The sequence below is a fragment of the Aedes albopictus genome, chromosome 2 (assembly GCF_035046485.1).
Source record: "Aedes albopictus strain Foshan chromosome 2, AalbF5, whole genome shotgun sequence".
NCBI lineage: Eukaryota > Metazoa > Arthropoda > Insecta > Diptera > Culicidae > Aedes > Aedes albopictus.
In genome coordinates this window covers 134,161,002-134,179,013 of record NC_085137.1, presented here as the reverse complement: position 1 = coordinate 134,179,013, position 18,012 = coordinate 134,161,002, and the positions used below count along the sequence as shown (strand labels likewise).

The 18,012-nt window shown below is 38.2% G+C and overlaps 1 long non-coding RNA gene across 1 annotated transcript; it reads right to left on the bottom strand.

Annotated features, from left to right (window-relative positions):
- Positions 1-7,057: 7,057 nt before the first annotated feature.
- Positions 7,058-17,738, bottom strand: LOC134287733 (uncharacterized). Its single transcript, XR_009997492.1, has 2 exons — positions 16,745-17,738; positions 7,058-7,330 (listed from the first exon to the last, which is right to left on the bottom strand). It is a non-coding gene; the product is annotated as an uncharacterized LOC134287733 (long non-coding RNA).
- Between the last annotated feature and the right edge of the window lie 274 nt (positions 17,739-18,012).

The window sequence follows — 18,012 nt, the reverse complement described above, 5'->3', positions numbered from 1 at the left end:
GGTAGTTCTCGGTCGTATATCCGATTCCGAAGTTTCCCCGTCTTCCCGGTCTCAACCCTGGTCCGCCGCATAGCTAAACCCGTCGGAAGTTCCAACACTATCTTTGTTCAATTTGAATTTTGAAATACTCATAGAATTGTAGAAACCCAAGTAAAGTTGTTTCATGTTCCATTATTTCAGATTTAGAACTGAAAGCAAAGATTAAAAAATTGCATAAATGTTATGAATTTGGATGAAATTTTAAAATACATGTACTAACTGAACAAAATGCCATTTACGCAATAAAACTGAAGGTTCCAGCAGCATCTTGGAAGTTGAGCCATAAATCAAAATGAATGTTCGAATCGTTTGCCATCTGTCGGAAATTTTGGGGATGGCACTGCAAAACGTACACTTTTTATATATGTACATCAGAAGCCATATTCAGAAGACATATTCGGCCTGAACATTTCAAAGAAACAAATGTACTGTATAAAAATTAATAACAAACGAATATGAAATATTTTTTTAATAAACAAACAGTTGTATGATATGAGGTTTTTCGAATCCGCCAAAAAAGAAAAAAAAACAGTAAAAATTTCAAAAATAGGAAAATTTGGTTTTGGGGGCCCATTTGATAGGGTTTGCCCCGGGCCCCCCGAAGTCTAAATCCGGCACTGGCAGTTAGTATAAATGCGGTACCGTGAATTACACTGTGATTTTGCATGGAATCGTGTCGATGTCTGCTGCGACCTTATTCAGCATATTGTATTGAAGAAGTACGCAGAAGACTACGACACGATTCGATGCAGAAGTGTTTCAGCTAGTTTCAGGAGCAAACCAGGGCGATCCAGGGAATTTCAGGGGTTACGGGAGGTTTCAGGAGCGTTCCAGGAGTTAAAGGTGTTAAAGGGGTTTTACAGGGTGATATAGGGGAGTTCCAGAAGATTTTAGAAGCATCCCAAGGTTTTTCAGGGGGTTTCATGATGTTCCAAGGGGTTTTATGGGCTTCCAGGGGCGTTTAAGTGTGTTCCGGGGCTTTTTAAGGGGTTCCTGGAACGAATCAGGGGGTTTAAAAGCATTATCAAAGGGTTATTGGGATGTTCCACGGGGCTTTATAAGCGTTACAGGGGGTTTCGTGGGAAGTTTCCAAGCCGGTTCCATCGACGGTCGATCAACAACGGACCAGATCTTCACAGTACGGCAAATTCTCCAGAAATGCCGTGAATATCAGGTCCCAACGCACTACTTGTTCATCGACTTGAAGGCGGCATACGACAGTGTCGACCGCACAGATCTATGGAAAATCATGGACGAGAACTGCTTTCCCGGGAAGCTTACCAGACTGATAAGAGCAACGATGGACGGTGTGCAATACACCGCAAGAATTTCGGGTGAACTACCCAATTCATTCGAATCTCGACCCTGGAAGGTGTTATGCGGCGAGCCGGGCTCAACAGCCGGGGTACGATCTTCACTAAATCCGCCCAATTTGTCTGCGGATGACATGGACATTATTGCTAGAACATTTCTAGACGAACATTTGAAAAGGGCCTATCTGCTTTTTGTAAACAAACATGTTTTTGTCTCTGTAGGGTCCATCTGCATCCACCCACGCACATCAACACCCTTAACAGATAGCTTGAAAAACACTCTTTCTGATAAGGGTGTTGATGTGCGTGGGTGGATGCAAATGGGCCATACAGAGACAAAAACATGTTTGTTTACGCAAAGCAGATAGGCCCTTTTCAAATGTTCGTCTACATTTGGAATGGTGGCAGAGCTGTACACCCGCCTGAAACGTGAAGCAGCAAAGGCCGGACTGGTGGTGAATGCGGCTAAGACAAAATACATGCTGGTAGGTGAGACTGAGCAAGATAGGACAAACTTTGGCAGCAATGTTACGATAGACGGGGATACTTTCGAGGTGGTAGAAGAATTCGTCTACCTCGGGTCCTTGCAAACAGCTGACAATACGTGAGCCGTGAAATACGAAGGCGCATCATCAGTGAAAGTCGTGCCTTCAACGGGCTCCAGAAGAAACTGCAATCAAAAAAGATTCACCCCCGCACCAAATGTACGTACAAGACGCTAATAAGGCCGGTGGTCCTCTACGGACACGAGACGTGGACCATGCTCGAGGAGGACCTGCAAGCATACGGAGTTTTCGAGCTAAGGACGATCTTCGGCGGCGTGCAAGAAAACGGTATGTGACGGCAAAGGATGAATCACGAGCTCGCTGTACTTACTCTACGGTGAACCCAGCAACCTGAAAGAGGCTTAAGCTGGACTGATATGATGGGCAGGACATGTTTCAAGAATGCCGGACAGTAAACTTGCAAAGTTGGTGTTTGCTAACCATCCGCTGATACAAGAAGTCGTGGAGCGCAGAGAGCACGGAACTGTCGAGCGCTGGGCGTGACCGACGTTGGAGAGCTGCAGCTGCAAATCGAGTGATATGGCGGCAAATTGTTGATTCAGTGTGATCATGAAATTTATGTTGAACTAAATAAATGAATGAGGGGTCTCCCCGTAACGTGGGTAGATCACCTTAGAATGGTGCGTTGCGGTGTAAGATCTACCAAATCAATTTTTGATCTTGATATTTACCGTATTTATAAATATTCCAAGATCAAAGTTTGATGTACTTTTTTGTGTTTTGTAGTATTTTTGTTTCAATGAACTGCTAATTAACATTTTATTTCAGCAGGATTCAGGTAATTTTATCGAATGATATACATAAATAATATTGCAAAAATATGTAACTGTGGCGAGCGTATCACTAATATGTATTTAGCTTATTTGACGTACAATGTTAATATTATTTTATATTTCAGATTAACAACCGAAGAATCTAGTAATTCTACCAAATGCCATCAAGATGACGAAGAAACCAGGATGAATTGGGCAGACAACTGATTCGAAGCAGTCTAACAATGGTGTGCCTGAACGTTGACCAAGCGTATCCTTTGGAGTTTACCCTTCCACTAACAAAACCCAAATTCCCATGACACCTAGGCCTGAGAGATCGTAGAGCTGTCTACATTTTTCATAGGTGTCCAACACTAACCATCCTTTCCCATCCCTCAGCAGTCGCAAGGACGTGGCCAGGACAGTGCTCGACCATTGGAGGATTGCGTCAGTCTTGTCTAAGAGTTAGAGATAAGGGGTCATCCATTAAGTACGTCACGGTCCTAGGGGGGAGGGGGGGTTTGTGAAAGTGTGACAAGCAATGTATTAAGTATAGGAAAAACCCGTACGAAGGGGGGAGGGGGGGTCGAAAATTCCCAATTTTAGCGTGACGTACTTAATGGATGCTCCCTAAGTCCCAAATCTTTGTGCTTTGGTTCGGACGGGAAGGAGGCAACCCTCATAACAGCGGTGTAGGACTGTACCACCTACGAATTTGTGCGACTCGCTTAATGCTAATGCTAATGCTAACTAAATAAATGAATGAGGGGGTTTCATGGGCGTTCCAGGGGTTTCCAAGAAGTTTTAGGGGCGTTTCAATGGTTTTAGAGGTGTTCAATGAGTTTTCAGGGGATTCAGGAATGTTCCATGGAATTTCAACGGCGTTACAGGATTTCAGTGGCGTTTCAGGGATGTTCTTGTGGATTTCAGGAGCGTTCCGAGGGCTTTCAGGGGGTTTCAAGAGTGTTCCGTAGGGTTTCATGGGCGTTCAAGGGGATTTCAGGGCTGCTCCAAGAGATTTCAGGATCGTTTCATAGAGTTTAAGGATTCAGGGATATTCCAGTGGATTTCATGGGCGTTTCCAGGGGTTTCGGTGGCGTTACTGATGGGATTTCAGCGGTACTCAAGAGCGTTTCAGGGGTGATCAAGTAACAGCCAGTGGCGTTCCGTGGGATTTCAAGAGCGTTCAAGGGCAGAGATATTCAGATTTATCTGTGTTAAACAGATTTTTGAGCTTCCATCCATAAAGATTTCGTTTTATATGAAATACAGATTTTTGAGCTAGAGGGAAAAATTTTATTTCTGTATGGGATACAGATTTTCTCCGAAATTTTGTGTGGGATACAGATTTTTGAAAAGAGTGATACTGATTTTTTTTTATTATCATCTGCATTCCTGTTCCTGAGATTTTAAGTGGTTTCAGGAGTTTTTTTTTAGATTTCAGTGGCATTCCAGAGGCTTTCGATGGGTTTCAGGTGGGTTTCAGAGTATTCCAGAAGTGTTCCAGGACATTTCAAGGAGTTTCAGAATGGTCAAGGACATTACAAAGGGTTTCAAGCGATTTCAGAAAAAAAGGTGTTGCAGAGGGTTTCATAGGAGTTGCAGAGGTGTTCCAGGGAATTTCAGGAGAGTTACAGGGTGTAGCGGGCGTTTTAGGGGTTTCCGGGAGGTTTCATTCTAGGGATGTTTAAAAGTCTCAGGGGGTTTGAGAGGCGTTCAAGTGAGTTTGAGGGGATGTTGAGGACTTTTCATGGTTTCTGGGGGATTCAGACAAGTTCCAGTTGGTTTTTATGATTTTCAGAAGATTTCCGGCATTCGGATGTGTCCAGAAACCTCCTAAATCCACTTGAAATGATCTGAATCCCCCATAAAATCCAATGATTCAGCACGAAACGCCTTGATGTGCCTTGGAACCCTGCTGAAACATTCCTAACACATCCATAAAAGTTTCCTGAAACCTTCAGAAACCACTTCCATATCCTCTGAAAAGCCCTAAAACTACATGAAATCCCATAATGCCATAACGCCGTGCAATGCCTTTAAGCTCTTCTGAAAACTCCCTGAAACGTCTTGGAACGCCTAGGAATCTCATTGCGAATATTGTTCAACCGCCGTGAACACCGCCCAAGATGCCCAGAAATCTCCGAAAATCACCCGAAATGCATTGAAACTCCTCTGAAGCCCCCTTGAAACTCCCTTAAACCATCTGGAACGTCTTGAAATGCCTTTGATCTCTTCTGAAAACCTCCTAAAATTTCCTTGAAAGCTCCCTGCATTTCCCTTCAATCCAACGGAAATCCTTTGGAAACCTCTTGAAATTTCCTGAAAAGTCTTGATACGCCTCTTAAACATAACTGAACCTCCACTTGGCATCTCCATAGAACCCTTTCGAAACCCTTCTGAAACTCCCATGAAAGATAAAAATGAAAATCTGACATATTTGTAATAGGCTAACTTTAAGTACATTCAGCAGTTTTGTTCTCATCGTCTACGGAGTTTTTGTCGGCCAGATTGCTTCAATTTTATACGCTTGAGACTCCGCTTGGTATGGAAAATTGACCTTCGCTGAAAAGAACTAAACTGCTGAAAATACATAAGTTTTCCTAAAAAATAATAACAGTGCGAACCGTTGAACGATTGGTAAGAATCGGTCAACATTAGAATCCCGACTCGAAATGTATATCAAGACTATGTCATATTGTGTTATGATGTTATAATATTTTTTTGATAACTTATTATGGTATAAACTAGATGCAGGATGATGTTAAAAAAACTAAAATTGTAACAAAACGTACACAGGTCTGATCAAGATAATAACCTATTTTGTTATGATCAGATTAAAATTATAGCAACCCGAGCAGAAAAAAAATATCAACATCATAATGAAATATGTTATTTTGGCCTAATAACTGTATAAGGGAATCAGTAATTATTATTTTATTAGCATAACATATTATGTTATAAACTTGTCTGTCATAAGCAGCAAAATAACAAATATCATAACAAAAAATGTTCCTAGAAGAAAAATTCAATAACATGTTTTGTTAGATAAATTACAGCTTAATTACAGAAAATTTGTGAACTTGTTACTGTTGTGTTATTCTTCATCACATATTTGTACATTCTCTATAGCAGAATAATAACCAAACATGTTCTACAACAAAATATATTATTGAAATGTTATCTTTAGAATATATCTCAAAAATTTGAATATAACAAATAAGATTGTCCAACAAAACATATTATTAAAAAGATATGTTTTGATAGGTTAACAATAACAAATTATGATATAAAAACAGGCTGTTGTTATCAATTTGCTATTCTCCTCTGCTCGGGAAAATGTGATAAGATTTTTAGTTTCAGGATTACTAGTTTCTATCAAAATGTTGTACCATCAAAACTTAATTATTTTACAATGATTTAGCATATAATATTTATAACATAATTTGATATAATTGAGTTAAAGTATTTCAAAAACACCAAGGATGTTGAATGATAACACAGTGAGTTATAAATATCATGGTTTGGTTATGATATTTCTGTGTTAGAATTTTCTAATCGGGATGGTATATCTTGAGGATGCGTTCGCCATTTGGGTCCCCGACATCTGGTACAACTTGTACGCAATACATGTGTTTCAATTTCTCATAGAAAACGGAACTTAGAGAAATATTAATTTAACGGGAAGTGTAAGATATTACTGGATCTATATGATCGCTAGACTGGATAATTTCTACTACAGGTCGGACTCGATTATCCGAAGTCGGGTTCTGATGCTTCTCGAATATATATCTGGAGAACGGAATGCTCTATAAAGCTGAAATTTTGACATTTTGTTAAGCCAACTTTGATTAGTGATCATTCAAAATTTCAGCTTCTTATAGCATTCCGTTTGTGAGATATTATTTTGGGAGGTGCCAGAACCCGACTCCGGATAATCGAGTCCGACCTACCGTGGAAATATGCATGGAAAAACAAACGAAAACAAATATTACAAACCTAACTGTTAAACAATTGGCGAATTACCCTATTTGTATTTGATGGAAATAGGTAAGTAGGGTCTTGTACCGTTTGAGCAGGTTTGGGCACTTGCCGCTATAACTGAGTCAATTTCAAACCGGATAACTAAAATTTTGGCACACGGTGAGATACGTACAGGATCTATACTATAATTCTTATCAATTGGTGTGAAATTGACTTAGTTGTAGCATCAAGTGCCCAAAATAGGTACACCTACCCAAATGGTACAAGACCCTACTGTTATTTTTAACGTCTAATTTGATGTAATATGTTCTTTAAAATACTCACCTTTGAAATACAGACCTGCTCAAATTCCTAGAGGGTTTTCTTTCCTTTCGATAAATACAAAAATATTGAAAACTGAGCATTACGTTTCGGTAAATTTAGTTTAAAATTATATTCAGGTTTTTAAATTAACATTAGGAAACGGAAACATTGTTTAACGGACTTGATCGCCCAATGGATAGTTCATGAAACTCAGAGCTCGCTTATACGACCAGGACGAAATCTTGTGTTTCGTATCGTCTTCAACATCGTTCAGCTGCACGAGTGGGCTGCTGCTGGTCACTTCATTGCATTACAGAATCGTTTCATCGCTGGTAGAATGCTCCTTTATGGTGACAACCAAACGATTGGTTTGCTGGAAATAGAATTGTTTTCTGCTGTGGCGCCAAATTTTTAGATAAAAAGGCAAAAATATAATAAAATAGAGAATTTCTATTAGTACGAGAGATGTGAATAAGTGTTCAACCAAATATGTGGAATGGATGGATACGAACGCTATAACGGCTTTTTATTAAAGTATCCTGTTCTGCACCATAAATAGAACCCACAAAACGTTACCTTAAATCTAACATTATTATTTCTCGACGCTTCAATGATAAGCATCTCTGCAATATGTAAGATGCCATCTTAAAAAGAGTGATTCGTCATCCTACGGTCTTGGTCTTTGATGTTTTCGGCATTCTATCTCCTCTCGAAGAAATCCTTTCGTAAGATGATTGGCGACCGCTTCATCCCGCAGCAAAACACACGTAACCTAAATCTCCTCTCGAAGGAAAACAAAAACACAACCATCGTCCAAGTCCCTCCGCTCAACATGATCGTTTTGAAAGCCTCGGGTCGTCGTCGTCGTCGCCGTCATAATCCATACCCGCCTCAAGGATTCACAGTCGTCGCCGGGCCACTACTGAACACTAGGGATGAGGATGCTGCCAGCCACTGCCAGTGAAGCATTCTCTGCCGCTCCCGCGGCAAGGCGACGTACAGCCAGTCAGTGCTTACTTTTACGTAGCTCTTAATTACAGGGACTGCCACGAGCAGTTAGCGCTATTAAATTAGCCAACTTCCTAATGGATTTCCTCGTCTCCGCAATCTCGGCGGAGTCGGACTCTCTCGTATACCCGCACTCAAACGCATCGTCGTCGTTCTTTTGAACCATCCATACACAACGCAACCTTGGGTCTCAGTGTGTCACTTTCATGCTATAGTTCGAAGATGCGTTATGCTTATGATGTAGGTACTTTTAGCAATGATTAAAGCTATTGTCGAGGAGGAAAATTTCGTATAAAATGAGCTTTCTTGATTAAACACATAGGGTGCCGAACGACTAGTGCAGTTGCTGGTATTTTGGGCACTTTTCCGCTATAGCTCAGTCAATTTCAGAAAATAATAGAGGCATCTTCATAACATATGAAATAAAGGGCCTCATATAAATAAATAAATTAAAATAAAGTGAACAATTAGTATTGAAACTTGTTTGTAGCAAACTTGTTGAGCTGTACTGAAAGTTAGCATGGAACTGCATGACCCATATGACAACAGAAACATCCAACAGAACGAATGAAAGCATCATCGGGCCTAATTATTTCTACACTTGGTTACTTTCGCTAGATCTTCACATTTCTTCGCGTTTCTTCGGGATGCTCTTCGATTGCTCCCTATTAGTTCATGGTAGTTAGTGATTGAGTCAGTAATTAGGTTAGGGTTTAGTATGGTGACGGTTATGGAACTTTGAGCAATATATTCAATACATTTTTTTATTGGACCTCCTTTCAACAATAAATATCGTATTGAAGATTGATTGACTTTTTGGAATAATATCGACCGTGTCTTATTGATTCTTATTGGTATAGCTGGATCGTTTCTTCTTTTTTATTTCTACTCTCATGACGAGTTTCTGTTAGGTTACGGTGATAGAGTGCAGTAATTATTATTATAAGTGTTTTGATTGCAGTTGAAAATATGTGAAAAGCTTCTAGGTTATTGGTTTAGTGAAGCAGTTGCAGTTCAATTAGTTTGATTAATTGAATTAGTAATTTGTTAAGTTTTTTTTTCTTTTCTTCCATTCTTCATATGTTTGATACCCTGATTATTATATTCTTACTTCTTCACTTCGAAATATCAATTCTCAACTGTTTCATTTTACTTATTTTATTGTATAAAATCTTAACATTACATTCATGAAAACACTAAGTCAACAATTATTTTCCGCCATGACACTCGGTTTACAACTACAGCTCTCCGACATCAGCCCCGCCGAACGCTCGCCTGATCATAATCTAGCTGATCCATGTATTGTACTCTCTGCGCTTGGCGCTTTCTTGTGATTTTTCCTGGAGTTCCTCCAAAAACTACCTGAAAATTTCCTCCAAGGATTCTTCGAAAAAATATACAAGGCGTTTCTCGGGTACCTCTGCAAAGACTTCTTCAGGAAGTCCTCCGATGATTCCTACAGAAAATGCTCCAGAGAATTCTTCGGAAATTCTATTGAAGAATCTTTTAAATGATTCCTCCAACCAGAGGATAGGACAAAGCAACTTGTTTTCGTAGCGGTTGTTGAGTTTTAATATTTCAAAGATTGTTTTTAAGAAAAAAAAATGCTGTATCGAAAAACTAACATTTTTAATATTATATTATATGTAGTCGTAATTTTTGACTGTTGATTTTTATTGGATTTATAGAATAATTCCTTGCAGAAATTTCAGGCCAAAACTGTTTCAGATTCCATTTTGGAGCTCCGAGAAGAAAAGATTTATGATAAATGCCGTGGCCAGCTCATTATTCTTGGAGAAACCAAGGTTAGATTTCTTGTGGAATCCTTGAAACAACCAGGGGTAGGGTGCGACTCAAAACTCTTTGCGCTCCACACAAGCAGATATAAGTTGAAAGCACCAAACGAATGCACAGTGACAAGTACAGTCCCAAACATTGTACATTATTCCATTACTCTCTGTGTGAGAGTAGAGCTAGTGCTACGATTTGTCTCTCGCACAGTCACGATCACGAATGCTCTCAGTCATAGGTCTCCGTCTCTCGAAAAAAAAGGGAAGACAAGCCAATTGAGATTGTGTGAAGAACAGACTTTTTTTGCACCGTACTGCACATGCTTACAATCCCTGGAAGCAACTATATTTGCAATCTCCGCAATTGTTACTACAATGATTTTGAAACAATCGAGATATCCAGAAAATTTCTTTTAAATCCGTGGAGCCACTTATTTTGATTTTCCTGAGATATGTCTTGGTGGAAATCATGGAAAAATTCTAGGGAGGAATTTCCACAAAAATGTCAGGATAAATATCTGAGATAATCCTCGGAAGAATCGATTGAGAAATAATAAATAATAATGTAACAATGATTTGATGAACTTTCTTATGAAATAGCAGCTGATCTACTTCTAGGCTTCTTATTAGTATGTCTGAATTGTTGAAGTTAGAAGAAATCATAAGAAAAATCCAGGCAGAACATATTATTCGAAAATATCTATGAATTCCGTAAAAGGATTCTTGAAAATTTATAGATAGATTCTCTACAAGAAATTTCTCTCTTCAAAATTCCTTCAGTGATTCCTTAAGAGATTTCTACTGGGAATTTTCAATACATTTTTTTTCTAATTTTCTTCTATTCTTCCATGAATAACTTCAGAATCTCTCTAAGCTATTTATGCAATCCTATTTTAAGTTTACCTCCATGGATCCTTTGAAATATTTCTCCGGGGATTCCTCAAAGAATTCCTCCAAGGATTCCATTAAAAACTTCTCAAAAATGTTCGTGGAAAATCCGTCAAAAATTCTTCCAAAAACTCATTGCAGAATTTCTATAAGCCTTCATATAGAAGTATTTCTAAAACATCTTTAGAAATTTCACCAATGTGAGAATTATTATGAACTGTCAGGGACCCCTTAGGAGCTTTAAAGAACTCCAGCAAGGATTTCATTAGAAATTTTGCTGTACCTGGAATTCATCCGAATAATATTTTTTAATTCCTCCAGTGATTGTTTTGGCAACTTCTTAAGCATTTTTTCAGGAAGTCTTCCAAGGATTATCCTTGAAATTTCCCCAAAAAATCCATGACGAAGTCCTTCAAGAATACCATCAGAAATTATTTCATAAATTCCTTTAGGCATTCCAGATGGACTTCATGAATAATTTCATTTATTCCTTAGTAATACTTACCAAGAATTTTATTGAAATAGTCTGCAGCGGTAATTGCTTCAGACACTCCACCAAGAGTTATTTCAAAAATTCCTCTAAGATTTGTTGTACAAATTTCTCCAAAGTTTTCCTCAGGAATCCGTCAAATAACAACCCCAAGGATTCTTTCAGACACTTTTTCAAGGATTCAGAAATTTCCATTACTCCTTTAAGAGTATCCCTGTCTTCTCCCTTACTTCATTTTCAGAATTCCTCCAAGTATTTCTTCAGGCATTCCTCCAAGAATTCCTTCAGGATTTTCTCAAAAAAATCGTAAAGTAATACTCCCAAAAATTCTTACAACAACTTCTCCAAGGATTCCTACAGAAATTTCTTCAAAAACTTCCTAAATTATTCTTTTAGAATTTTTTTCAAAGGTTTCTTTAGGAACTCCTACACGAATTGCATCGAGATTTACGCTATAGACTCATTTCGGAATACCTCCTATTATCCTTTCAAAAATACCTACATGGATATTTTCAGAATACCAAAGAATCTCTCAAAATGTTCTTTCACGTACTCTCCACGCATTTTTTTTCGGCGATTCCTCAAAAACTTCTTCACGAACTCACTCAAAAGTGTCTTTGAAGATTCTTGTGGAAATTCCTGTATTGATTTGTTCATGCAATCTTTTAAGGATTCATTCAAGATCTTTTTCGGGAATTCCTCCCAGATTTTTTTTTACTATTTTTTCCGAAGTTCATTCGAAAATTCCTTGGAAAACTTTATTAAACAAAAATTTCTTCTCCAGGAATTTTCCCAAAGATGTTTGAGCAGTTCCGCTATCATCAATCATCTATCATCAACCGCTAATATCACGTTCATCGTTATCGTTCAGTATCTGTCCAAATGTGGTGCCTTCTATCATTTCTAAATAGAATATAACTATTGTTTCTGCACTGTTTTTCTTTTTTTTTTAATCAAAATGACCGATAATGATTCTAGCACAGACAAACTGACGTAACACTTGGGAAATTTCCATCGAACATGCTTTTAACGATTATTTAAAATCTTCATAGTTGTGGCTTTCACAACCAGAGCGCACGCATAGTTTTTCTTCGCGTTTGACGTTGCACACTAGTACCTTCTGTTGACGATATTGCGCAACGCAGTGATTCGTGAAACATTTACACCAGGTGATGGTAGTGTGAAGTGGGCGATGGATTTTGGCGAAAAACGTTTTAGTGTAGTCTAGGTGTTACATCTGTTTGTATGTGGTTCTATGTGGTTTCTATAGCTGGGACAAAAACTGTCAGTGACCACATGGTTCCAGAATTATTCCGCGTTTTTGTGAGGTAGGCTTTTTCCGGATGATGAAACGCATACTAAATTCCACCAATAAATGCTTTTCAACAACGTACAAAACTTCATGAATTCACGATACTAGTTGATATGTAGCAATCTCGGGAATTGTTGATCACATTGGCCCTATTTCATAGCCTTCCGACCACCTGGTTCTCCCGGGAAAGTGGCCTGTTTCTGAAACCGGCGACAAGTAAACTTCGTGAGTTTTCCAATGAAGGTAATTCTAAGCAATTTTAGTCACATTGGTTACATTCCGGGATATTTCGGTCACCTGGCTCCTTCGGAAAACTGGCCAGTATTTGGTCTTGCAGATACTCTCTCCAGAACTGTAAAGATAATAGTATACTGTGTGCATGAACGGCTGCATTTTCAAAACTGTCACGCGTTTTCTTTGTCACGCTTTGTTTTGAATATGACCGACCGAATTGAAAAACGACTGGTTGTGCTATGCCTTTTTACCATCAGGGAAACGAAATATTTACAAACGAAATAGTTTGCATGACTCGATTATTGACCAATTTATCCTTTGATTGGTGAAAAAAAAACATTTTCTTGCTTGATGGCTTGCAGTAAAAAAAAACGCCCGAAATAGCACATTTTGGGATTCGGATTCAACGGTCCAAAATCTGTCAAAGACACATAAGTTTGCTCTTGAGACAGAAAAATATTGCGCAGTGCTATCTGTCTGAGATTTACACTGAACTTGCTTTTGGTATACTTCCTGGAATTAATTTGAGGAATTCCTTCAGAACATCCTTCAAATATTTCTTCTGGAACCGCTGCGAAGATCACCTTCCGAAAATTCCAAAGCGTTTTTTCTCCCTCAAAAAGTTTCAGGGAGATTCTTCAACACTTGGAGACTCGTCTTGGATTTGTTCAGGATTTTTTCAGGAATTCCAAAGAATATTTCATCAGGAATTTCTCTAAAAGTTTTATTCTCATATTTCTCAATGAGTTATATTAAATATATTCATGACATCTCCATACTTATACAATTCCTCCTCATATTTTGTGTGGGATTCCTCCAGAAAGCTCTTTTCTTTGGTGAAATTAATTTTTTAAAGAGATCGTTTTAAGCTTTCTGCTGAATTTTCTTCAATAATTTATGTTATTAGTAAACTATGCTCTGGGATTCCTCCAGTAGATCCTTCGTGTGTTCTTCCTGAAGATTTCAAAAACTACTTCTTATGAAAAATAAGGAGGCACATCCGAAGTAATTTCAGAAAGATCAATAGGAGAAATTCCCAATAGAGCGTGTCGAAGGATCGCAGAAAAAAATCTTTGAAGAATATGAGGAAAAACTTTTTGGGGATCATAAAAGAAATTTAAGAATCACAGGTGAAATTCCTGAAAATATCCCAGCAGAAACTCAAGAAGGAATAGCATAGGAATGTCTTGGAAATGCCAGAAAAACCTTCATGAAAATCCCAGCATAAATATCTGGTGGAATTGCAGGATCAATTCCTGAAAAAAAAACACCCAGAACTACTGAGGGAGCTAGAGGATCCCCAGAAGAAATCATTGAAAACCGTTCTTAGATTTTCTTAGGAATTCCTTTAGGAATCCTTCAAGAATGTTCTACGACTACTTCGAAAGTTTCTTCCATGGTTTTATAAGAAACTCCAGGAGCAATTCTAGCTGGAATTTCTTGAGGGATCGCAGAATTTCTTGGGGAATATGAGAAAGAAGTTTTTGAAGATATTTCGTTGCTGAAACTTCTGAAAATCTCTCGGTGGAAACTTTAGTAAAGCATTGTCCAGTTAGAATCCGGACGCAGATAATCACTTATATCTCAGAGGTGGAAAAACAAACAGAAAAGGTGAAGCCCTCAAAACAAAGATAATTTACTGTAGTTTCATGGAAAAATATCATTAAAGTTATTTAATTAAATTTTTAATACATTTTCTCATTTTTTCTGTGATTACTTCCTTAAAAATCTGCACAATGGTAGTAAATTTTAACATCAACCCCTTCGGCGGATTTGTTTAACAATCAGGTCATCTCTGTAGTGTCCTGAGACCCTCTACCAATCTGATTAGGATTCCAAAGAAACTTTGCCAAATATTTCTCTTCTTGCGAAATTAAGAGCTATTCAGTGAATTCCAAAGAAGCGAAATTTGAGTGTTTTTTCGTTAATAAACACTACCCTACAGTGATGACACCACTGCACATCTCAGGCTGTCGTGATAGCTCACCAAATTAGCTCAAACCTCTGCAGATCCCTTGTGTGCATTTTTGAAAAGCAGCACGCGATTCTTGAGGTTATCATCTTTGTACACATTTGGTGTCAAAATCGTGATGTGAGAAAACGATGTCCAGAGCTCGAACTTCCTGGCAAATCTTGGAATTCCAAGCAGATTTATCCATGAACATAAACTTCAATCTTCCTTGGGCACTTCCTCATGGCATGGTTAACAACATCTGTGCACATCAAACATAATGGTTGTGGAGACATTAACATTTTTCGCGACTGTCGTACCTGACCACGCTTAATTTTCAGCGTGTTTGTGCAAGATTTTTTTCCTTCACTTGTCTTCAATCTGAAATAACTTTTCACTCGTAGCAAGAAAATCGATGAAATTTTCACCATCAATAGAGGACTTGTTTATGATCAGACTGCTGTAAAAAAAATATGATTATGATCATTGAGAGCGTCACAATAAATTATCCTTTGCGTCCGGATTCTAACTGGACAATGCTTTAGAAATAATAAGAGAAACATTTGTAATTATCCCAGATATATTTTTTGTTATTTGTATTTTTATTAGTCACAAAACAATGTTTCAAGTCAATGAAGAAAAAAAATATAGTTCTAAAGTAGGGAAATATTTGAAAAACTAAGACAGTTCAGTATAAAAAAAATATTGAATTCCAGCCGGATGTCCAAGAGAATGCCTAGGTATATTTCCTGGATAGGACAGTAATTGGGAAAATGTTTGTTATTTAACACATAACCGGCTAAAATTATTACACTTTAATCCCGACGAACATAATTTTATTATTTCTTTCTGAGCGGGTAAAACCAAGAAAATTCAAAGATAATATTTCATAATACCATGTATGAAAAATACTCCAAACTATAAGAATTCATTCAAACAATTTCTAAAAGCATGTGATGCTCTATGTATTGAAAATAACGACGTTAAAATATCAACATTCCATGCGATCAAATTTTCATCATTCGTGATTCAGAGTCACTTTAGCATATAATCCCACACCGTAACCTTGGAAAAACGAAAAAAAAACAAATCTTGTACCGACTTTTCGAACCCTCTAAGCAGAATACCCTCTTCGAATGAGTGTAATCAGTTTCATACCTTTTAATTCCGCCCTATGTTGCTTATCATTTGAAAGATACGCGTATTTCGACTACCACTTGTAATCTTACAAGTGGTAGTCGAAATACGCGTATCTGTCAAAGGATAAGCAACATAGGGCGGAATTAAAAGGAACGAAACTGATTGCACTCATTCGAAAAAAAAACAAAGCTGTAATTTAGGTTTCCTCTAAGTACCCACATAACGGACAATTATACTGTATATTCGTTATTCCTCCCGTCTGGGTTCGAAAGTTCAGCTTTCAGTTAGAGCATCGTTTCTATCGTCGCGTCGATGAGCTAGTGAGTAAATAAGTGAGTAGGTCACGTTAATCCCTTAGTTTAAGGTCAGTACCGAGCGTACCGTACCTAGCTCCTAGCCTGGTAAGGGATGCCACAAAAAGTAGCATCAGAATGAATCACTCTAAAAATGTCATAAAGTACAAAGTGCCCCACCGAGTCACGTCATACTATGCGTGACGTCGAAAAAACTGTTATGATGTTTTTCTCTCGGTTTCAGTAGAAGCTCTCAAGAATGTGATTACGGCGATGAGGTGAGGAATAATCTACCATTATCGGATAAAACCAAGACCAGTGCCAGTAGGCTCTGTAGTATATGTACTTCGTATGGTGTTTAAAGATGCAGGAAGACCCGAGGACAGATGCCACCGCGCATGGTTGGTGAATAATGTGCGATGATGATGGAGATGAAAACAACTCGGCAACTTAGACAGCCGGTCACATCATACTACACATCAGTTGAATGTCGTGACATGCTGAAGGTAGTATCAATTTTATCGGCTTTCAAAATATACACAGCTTTCAAGGCCATATTCGTTACTGATGTGCAGTGTAGCGTACTCGTTTGAATTACCTAAAACAAAGCAACTGAAGTGAGAGTGTATCAACTGATCACGTATCATTGAAAACTCCCAAATCTATAAATTGATCGATTACCTTTATTTATTTGATTTATGATTGATGCTCCAACATTAGAATTAGGCTTTTTATTAGTACTTGCATGTACTTTGTACGGGATATGGTGAGCTCTTTCATTTATGGCCGATTTCTTCACCTCGGCTTAACCGGTAAGCCAGGCTTACCCATATAGTTAAACCTGGTTTAACGCTTAAGCCAGGGTGAAGAAATCGCCCCTTATTGGTTTTTTTTTTTCACTTATATCTTGTTCAGATGAAAAATTATTCATTTTTTTTTTAATTTTTCAGTATATGACTTATTTGTCAGACACTCTTTTTTTACACTACACTGTTCAGATGCAACTCTTTGTAAAATATGTTACTCTAATATCATAGATTTGAGTTCAATCAGTTCAACTTTCCGTTCATATGATGTGATTTCAAACACAAATTGTTCCGAGATTCACATAGGAAAACCGAACCCAGCTCGAGCCATTATCGTAATCAGCTTCGATCTACAACAAACAACGAAAACATTCTCTGGCTCTGGCTGGTGCAATTTTCCAATAACTCGCTGTGACGCCTCTACTGCCGGTCAGCTGCCCCAGAGTTCTGAAATTCCCCTCTCAGAACGAGCAGCAGTTCACTTGATTTCCCAAACGCGCAAATGCTTTTCAGTTGAACGATCAAATTTTGCCCCATCATTGTCGTCGCTATATTGCACACGCGTGTGTTGTTTCTGTTTGTTGGTATTTGTATGAGCTTAAACTATGTAGGGGAGACAAAACAAGTACTAAGCAACAAAAAAAAGTTGGGGTAGTTGGAGCGCACGACTATACTACTTGAACGTTCACTTACTACTGCTGTTGGTCGGTTGCATTGGCTGCAATGGGGGAGATGTTTTGTTATTGCTCACTGAGGGTGGGTACTTACTGCTTGAGCTCCCCTTTTACGATAGGTCTCCTCCACGTGGCTCAGATTATGGTGCATTCGGTGGTAAATTGATACATGTGACCTTTTACAGACCTCAGGAGATTCTGACTAATTATTCCTGAATCTCTGGGATGAATCTAAGAAATTAATAGATGTTTATGAGGACTGTCGAAAACTTTTCCTACTGAGCTACGGCATCTACCTACCAGTTATTGGATGGACTTTTGATTTGTCTCAAAGATTAAGTTAAGTACCTCTGAATCAGTTTTGGTTGCTGAATCTGGGTCTGAGTTCGGATTTCGTGAATTTTTTGAATATAAATTGTTTCGATCATCTAAACATAATTTCTGCATCAAATTAGTGGGATTCGAGATA